The 8,380-nt window shown below is 47.5% G+C and overlaps 1 long non-coding RNA gene across 1 annotated transcript; it reads left to right on the top strand.

Annotated features, from left to right (window-relative positions):
* The first annotated feature begins 1,040 nt into the window (after nucleotides 1–1,040).
* On the top strand, nucleotides 1,041–6,575 carry LOC143940010 (uncharacterized). Its single transcript, XR_013263800.1, has 2 exons — nucleotides 1,041–1,322; nucleotides 6,400–6,575. It is a non-coding gene; the product is annotated as an uncharacterized LOC143940010 (long non-coding RNA).
* Nucleotides 6,576–8,380: the final 1,805 nt, after the last annotated feature.

Raw genomic sequence — 8,380 nt, 5'->3', positions numbered from 1 at the left:
CACCTAAAATGGCCGCCAGCAGCTCCATGAGGTACAGAAAGAAAAATGATGGCAGAGAACACAGCGCCGCACCAGACAACAGCAGACCCTCACAGGCACCTTCCAGGGGCATAAAACAAAGGACCCAGGACACCACTAGAGCTAGCCCCCCCATTCCAGGTGAGAGCCCACCAGAGAGCCCCTGTATATGCCCGCATACACCGCTCAGCAGCCACATGCAGCATCCCCCCAGTCAGTGGAGGGGGGAGGGAAGATAGGGACAGGGGGAGAAGAGAGGGAGGCGAGGGACCTCCAAATAGACCTCCCAGGGAATGCCCAGCTGCTCAGCCCCACCGAGGCGGGGAGCTCTGTGCTTACATGTCCTGAAGAGCTGGGAGACATTCCATTGCAGAACCACTAACTGATCAGTACAGGGTGGCTGCTGGCCTCGGCCCACTGTGATGCAGACATCAGTAGCCTGGTCATATGTGGGCCCCGGAGCATAAAAGCTCACCGACCACCTCTGGAGCTGAGGTTTCGTGTTGGCCTGCCGAGCGCGTAGCTGCGGCCTGCACATGCTCGATGGCCGCATTGGGGAGACTACAAGGATAAGGGTATCCAGCCTGTCATCCAGCCGGCTGTTGATAGCAGATCACAGGATCATTCATCTTTCGCGAAAAGCCAAGCTTCTGCATAAAAAAGCACGGACCGATGGGCCCGCAGGGTTCCTAGGTCCTTCTCCTTCACTAGGCAAAATAAAACTGAGGTCTGTCTGGCAGACAGGAGGGTTGTTACCCAAGGGATCGCCCCCCTGGGAGCAGAACTAAGAGTTCTGAGTGTTGTGTTACAACTAATGCCTAGTATTCTCCTAGTGATAGAGCTAACAACCCAATGGCTAAGAGAGGAGCTGTGTCGGTCGGTGAATAGAAGAGAAAACAGCATTTTAGCTTGCACATGATTGGATGATAAAATCATGTCATATCTACCCCTCAGATTTACAGCGACTGCACTTCCAAGTGCACTTTGCACTTGTAGTGCAAAGTGGATTTGCCTTTCGTAAATAACCCCCAATGTCTCAAATAAGAGTTTTCTTCCTATACATCTATACTTTAATCCTTTCACACTCTGTATTACCTTGCCTCATTACAGACTGTGACCCACACCCGCAACAGTAGGAATGTGGGAATGAGTAATAGTTAAACTCCTGTTCTATGCTCATAATCTCACCATAGCATGCCACAGACCACACAACGAAAAGAAAGAAGAAACTGAGCCGGAGCAGAAGAAAACAACAGCTTGAAAAGGAAGTGAAATGAGGAAAGTAGAACTTCAGAATGGAAATGGTAATAATTGTTTGCTTATAAAAAGAAAAAACAGGAACAGAGAATGAATGTACAGGTGAACAGTGTTCTCAGCACTTACATTTTGCTATAAATATACAATTTGAATAGCAATGAAAAGATCTGCATAGCTTGCAAATTAGACCTTCTATAGCTACAAACGAAAAAAAATAAAAATAAAGATGTAATCCTTTACATTACCATTATCCCCAGCTATTTGTTCCCCCTATCCTTCCTATGAAGCAATGGGAAGATAATTATAAACCCGCTTTGGGGATGTTCACCAGAAGTCTAGGAGACAAGAAAACATACGACCAACAGCTTGTGACAGCACAAGAGGCACTCGGATAGGTTTGCCACTTGTATTGGCTGCAGTTTAATCCCAGATGGGTGAACATACACTATAATGTCAAAAGTATTAAACGCCTGACTTTACACGCACATGAACTTTAATAGCATCCCAGTCTTAGTCCGTAGGGTTCAATATTGCGTTGGCCCACCCTTTGCAGCTATAACAGCTTCAGCTCTTCTGGCAAAGCTGTCCACAAGGTTTAGGAGTGTGTCTATAGGATTGTTTAACCGTTCTTTCATAAGTGCATTTGTGAGGTCAGGCATGTCCTAACAGAGGCAGCTCTCTAATTAGGCAAATTCGGTGGTCGCTTAAGGCCTCGCAGGCTGCCTAACGTGGGAAGGAATGTGCCCCGGTCGGTGTCTTCAGAGCTGGCGTTTTTATGCCTGCAACTAGTTTTCCCCTGCCAGTAGCAGACGGACTACTTCAGCAGTGCACTGTGCGAGCTCTCAGGCTCAGTGGATGGCTCTGTGTACTTCCCTCCCCCAGCTCCTCCCCTTCTACCAGGCTCTGCTCTGATCTCCTGCCATGTGCAGAGCCGGTGTTCTGGCATATTCAGTCCGGCCATCATATAACGTCTGCCCCGTACTGCGCATGCGCAGTGCGGAGCAGAAGAAGCTTCGTAAAATTTCCGAAGCTGAACGGCGCCTGCGCCGTGAGTGGAGGTAGTAGCCCCACCATCCAAGCGGACATATGGTTCTGAAAATTAGACGGCCCCTCGCAGGCGAGCTTCGCTCGCCACGCTCCGGGCTCGGCCTCGCTGCGCTCGGCTCTTTTTAATTCCTACTCTATGTCCACTTGGATGGTGGGGCTAGAACCTGGACATCCTCCGCTATTTTCGGAATCTGTGTTGCTGTGTACTGCGCATGCTCAGTACACAGCGGACGCTATCTGATGGGGGACCTTATATGATAAAACACCGGGAGCTCGGATAATGCCTGCAGCAGCCGTGGTGCTCTCCGATTCGCTCTTCAGGATGAACTGTCTGCAGAGGAGGACTTGCCAGAGCTGGCGCCTGGCGATCATCAGGGAGTCTGTCTGCCAGAGACTCAAGGTACAGCATGACAGCATCATAGTTACATAGTTAGTAAGGTTAAATAAAGACACCATTCCATCCAGTTCAACCTGAGTGCCTGTCTACAATTGTCCCTATCCCTGTACATTGCACAATCCAGTGACTTCATCCCCTGACCGAGGGCCCCCCAAAAATGAATGCTGCCGGCCGCCCCCACACACACAGCCCTGATGATATGTATGCCATCCGGCATATGAGGCCACCTACTGAGCCCCTGTCATTATTATCCTAATCATCTCCCTGTGCCTGGCATCCCACCACCCTACCTCCTGTCATCATCATCATCCCCCCTGCCAGCTTCCTACCATCCCACACCTGTCATCTTCATCCCCTCTGCCAGCTTCCTACCACCCCACCCCTGTCATCTTCATCGCCCCGGTACCCCTCTTCCAGCAGCTTCCTACCACCCCACCCCTGTCATCTTCACCCCCCTGTGCCCGCTTCCTACCACCCCGCTTCTGTCATCTTCATCCCCTCTGCCTGCTTTCTACCACCCCACCCCTGTCACCATCATCCCCCCTGCACCCCACCCCCTGTCATCTTCATCCCCCTATACCGCTCTGCCAGCTTCCTACCACCCCATCCATCATTTTCATCTCCTCTGCCAGCTTCCTTCCACCCCACCCCATCATCTTCACCCCCTGTAACCCTCTGCCAGCTTCCTACCCGTCATCTTCAACCTCCCTGCCAGCTTCCTACCACCCCCCCCCCCCCCCGTACTCCACTGACAGCTTCCTAACATCCCACCCAGTCATCTCTCCCCAGTACTCCACTGTCAACTTTCTACCACCCCACCCCTGCCATCTTCATCCCCCTATGCCCGCTTCCTACCACCTGCCTGTCATCTTCATCCCCTCTGCCTGCTTCCTACCACCCCACCCCATCATCTTCACCCCCTGTAACCCTCTGCCAGCTTCCTACCCCTGTCATCTTCAACCTCCCTGCCAGCTTCCTACCACTCCCCGTCATCTCCCCCCCCGTACTCCACTGCCAGCTTCCTAACATCCCACCCAGTCATCTCTCCCCCCCGTACTCCACTGCCAGCTTCCTACCACCCCACTCCTGTCATATTCATCCCCCTGTACCCAACTGCCAGCTTCCTACCACCTCATCCCATCATCCTCATGCCCCTGTACTTCACTGCCAGGTTCCTATCACCCCACCCACTATCATCATCCCCATACCACACCTCTGACATCCTACCACCCTGACCCCTGTCATCAACATCCCCTTGTACCCCACCAATAGCATCCAACCACCCAACCCTATCATCATCCTTATCTCCATCCCCCCTGTACCCCACTGCCAGCTTCCTACCATCCCACCCATCAACATCCCCATCATCCCTCTCTACCCCACCTCTGGCATCCTACCACCCTACCCCTATTATTATAGGGGAGATATGATCTCAGCCTCTCACCCCAATGCTGCCACCCAACCAATTGTACCCCAACAGTTGCATCACACACCACAATACTGCCCTGGCACCCAGTGAGGGGTAATGATTTGCAGTAATCTCTAGCAACCAATCAATGAGCAGTAATGATGTGCATTAACCTCTAGCAACCAATCATTGAGTGCTAATATTGTACAGTAATCTCTAGCAACCAATCAGTGAGCCTGGCACAATCAGTGAGTGTGAACCAGATCTTTATGTTTACATTATTAAAGTTTTTTGTTGGATAAGTCTATGTGCGTATTTGTTTTTTGGGATGTTGGGGTGGAGAGTGAAATTGCTAGGGGTAAGAGAGCCAGGAAAATGTTTGTCCAGGGTCCAGTCAATATTAAAAGATGGCCTGGGTGTCCCCAGGCAGGCAGGGTGAGGAAGCTGGCACACACTGGGGTAAAGCCATGAAGGTTCCAGCCAGCTGTAACCCCGTCCAACACAGTGAACATCTTATCAGCTGCAGCCAATGTCAGGCTCTAACGCTGTCCTAGCCTTCTCCCAAAGCCGGCACTGTTTTGCATGGCAGGAGTTGTCATGTCTTCACAGTCTCTGACCATCCCTTGTATCATGTCCGCACAGTGTCTGACTATCTCTTAGATCATGTCCGCACAGTCTCTGACCATCCCTTGTAACATGTCTGCACAGCATCTGACCATCTCTTTTGTATCACGGTAAACAGTCTCTGACCATCTCTTGTATCATGGCCACACACTCTCTGGCAATCTCTAACCAAAGCCCCCCCCCCCACATTAGAGTTCCTGTTTTAAATGCAAATTGGAACTCTGCAGACCTTGATCCAAAGGGGAATACTGTGCAATCTGATATAAGGTGATCTCTGGTCACCAGACCCCCTCTTACATCAAATTCTTCAGCATTCCCCTTTACATCAAAGTTCTCCTTGCACTGTAAGGGGGAACTCGTGCTTGGTTATATTAACATGACCTTCATGTAAATGGACATTTATGGTTTTTTACTTATAACTTTAACACATTGCTAGTAGCAGCTGCACACATTTTCTCTACAGTTGTGTGCATGTAATAAATAAATAAATATAAATATATATATATATATATATATATACATACACACACACAGTATAATATCGCTTGGATTATTTTTCCCCATTATGGGCATGAGTGGGCCTCATGTCTATGATTTGCCTAAGGTCTCACAAAACCTAGAGCCGCCTCTGTGCTCTAATTCATCCCAAAGATGTTCTATCAGGTTGAGGTCAGGATTCTGGGGTGGAGGAACTTGACTGGCCTGGACAAACTCACTCATCCATGTCTTTATGGACCTCGCTTTGTGCACTGGTCCACACCGTTTTTTATGGAGGGGGGGGATTGTGGTGTGGTGGTGTTTTTCAGGGGTTGGGCTTGGCCCCTTAATTCCACTGAAGGGAACTCTTAAGGCGTCAGCATACCAAGGCATTTTGGACAATTTCATGCTCCAAACTTTGTGGGAACAGTTTGCGGAAGGCTCCTTCCTGTTCCAACATGACTGCGTACCAGTGCACAAAGCAAGGTCCATAAAGACCTGGATAAGAGAGTTTGGAGTGGAGAAACCTGACAGGCCTGCACAGAGTCCTGACCTTAACCCAACAGAACACCTTTGGGATTAATTAAACTGGAGACTGTGAGCCAGGCCTTCTCGTTCAAGATCAGTGCCTGTCTTCACATATGTGCCTCTGGTCAAAACATTCCCATAGCCACTCCTAAACCTTGTGAACAAGCCTTCCCAGAGGAGTTATAGCTGCAAAGGGTGGGCCAATGCATACTTGAACCCTACAGACCAAGACTGGGATGCGATTAAAGTTCATGTGCGTGTAAAGGCATAGTGTATGTACCTTTAACAGGTAAGGATAGAGCACCTGTCCCCAGAAAAGTAAAAGGGGAAACATTCCAATGGGGACACTAGTTCTGGAGAAATGGGGGTCCCTAAGGAATTCCCTTAATTTGCAGAGATTTCCTCTCACTTCCTGTTTGGCTATGGGACAGGAAATGAAGGGAAATTCTTCCTTCTGGGACACAGATGGCAAAAATAAAATCTGATGGGTAATAACCTTCTCGTACTCTATCCAAAATGAAAAAAATAAAGAGTTTTGCCTATAGTTTTATTTTAAACCTGTATTAAACCAAAATGAAATGATTAATTATATTGCAGCTTTCCAATTCTTAGCTATAAACACTGCATTTGTTTTCTTTTTTAGGCTTTCTTCAATTTTAATCTGCTCAATCAGCCAGCAAGTCTGTTTTTAGGAACGCGTTCAGCTTCTTACATGAACTAGTTTTGTGAAAACAGGAATATTCTCTGTATTATAGATGTGAACTTTACATGGGTACCTTTTTAACTTTTGTATAATAAAAGATGTAATTTTATGCAATATATTTGTTTCTTTTAGCTCCTTTGGTTTTGCTCACTACATGTATGCCCATCTACAGTCCCTTTGTCTCAACACATATTCTATTGTATATATTAGTGGGATGTGGACATTTCTAGATTGTAAGCTCTAACGAGCAGGGCCCTCTTATCCCTCCTGTATTGATTTGTATTGTAAGCGTACTGTCTGCCCTCATTATGTAAAGCGCTGCACAAACTGTTGGCACTATATAAATCCTGTATAATAATACTAGCATGGTAACTTTTTCCCCCCATTGAGATTGTTTTTAAACAGAACAAGATGCATCCGTTTACAGCAGGGGGTCATCAAACCTGTCCTCAGGACCCACTAACGGTTTATGTTGTATGTTGTACCTTGGGGAGATGCATTTTTAGGGTATTTTGCACTACAGAACATGTTCCATAGGAAACCATGTTAAATGGACTGTAGTGCAAAAAGCACTAAAAATTAATAGGTGTGAATCCAGCCTTAGGCCCCTTTCACACATGAGGACCGTTCAGATCCGCCTGTCAGTTTTTTCATCCTATCTGAACGGACGCTTCATACAGCTCTATGGAGCATCGGATGGCAGCAGCGACATGTCCGCTGACATCCGATTTGCAAAATCCAGACGGATGCAAACCTTATTTTCCATCCATCTGGCAGATCGGATGAAAACAGACAGGCGGGCCATAATCAATCAATTCAATCCCCCCATATGGGAGAACGGATATCGGACAGGTCCGTCTCTGCAAAGAGTGCAGAGACGGACTTGTCATCCAACGGAGCGATCCCCGCTGAGCAAACGGAGGAGTAAAAACTAACAGCCTTGTGTGAAAGAGGCCTTAGTGGGCACTGAGGACAGGGTTGATGGCCACTGTGTTACAGGGATTAGACAAACCATTTTCCACTGGCTGGGGGGTGCTTACAATGATCAGCTTATATTTATTCATGTACAACCTTTAATCTCAAAAAGGACAACCAAGCGGTTTGCTGTAACTGCTTATAAAGTTTTAGCTGGAGTTTGGCTAGCTAATTTAACATTACCCCCCTCCCCTTTCCTCTCAGATTGACAAGGATGCTGGCTTCTGTGCTCCTTCTTACAGGAGGTGTGTTACTGGCCAAAGCAGCAGGTCAAGTGTAAAAAAAAAATCAAAAGAAAAATACCTGATGCAGCCACCACAGCAAACTAATATATTAATTGTTTTGGGTTTAATTTCGCTTTCAGAGAACTCCATTGTTAAAAACACAAATATTTGAAGACAATGTATACTGTGAGGACAAAGGTTTTGTCACCCTACTTGTTTTAGGAACTGCATGTGCTTTTGCCAGCACAACTGTTTTTCACAGGATAGTTAGTGGCCTCTAATGGCTCTTTCAGATAGCTGGCAAGCTTACTGCTTGGATAAGATTACCACCTCGGATCACTTTTCAGAGGGTGCCACAGCAGAAGCCAACGTGCTCAGCAGGCACCACTACAGCCTCCTCAAGTCTGTTTTATTCTAATATATAGATTTATTTATTTTTAATTGCCAATGGGCATGTTTGACAGGCAGTGCCACCGGTCAAACTCTGCAGCCTGAGTTAAATATGCCATGGCTGTAAAGCGAAGCATCACAGCATGTGTACAACCCCATCAGGCTAAATTGTTGCAATTCAGTGGCAGTAAAACTGTGGCACAGCTGCCTGTTTTTACTACCTCCTGTGTGAAAGTGGCTTTAAAGCAAACATGCATTTTAGACCAAAAAATAGGATTTTTAGTACTCACCGTAAAATCCTTTTCTCTGTAATTCACCGACTGACACAGCTC

Source organism: Lithobates pipiens, unplaced genomic scaffold (genome assembly GCF_037356315.1).
Source record: "Lithobates pipiens isolate NorthernLeopardFrog02 unplaced genomic scaffold, aLitPip1_a1.2 Scaffold_3, whole genome shotgun sequence".
NCBI lineage: Eukaryota > Metazoa > Chordata > Amphibia > Anura > Ranidae > Lithobates > Lithobates pipiens.
The sequence above is the reverse complement of the archived record's forward strand: the minus strand, read 5'-3'. Positions and strand labels throughout refer to the sequence as shown.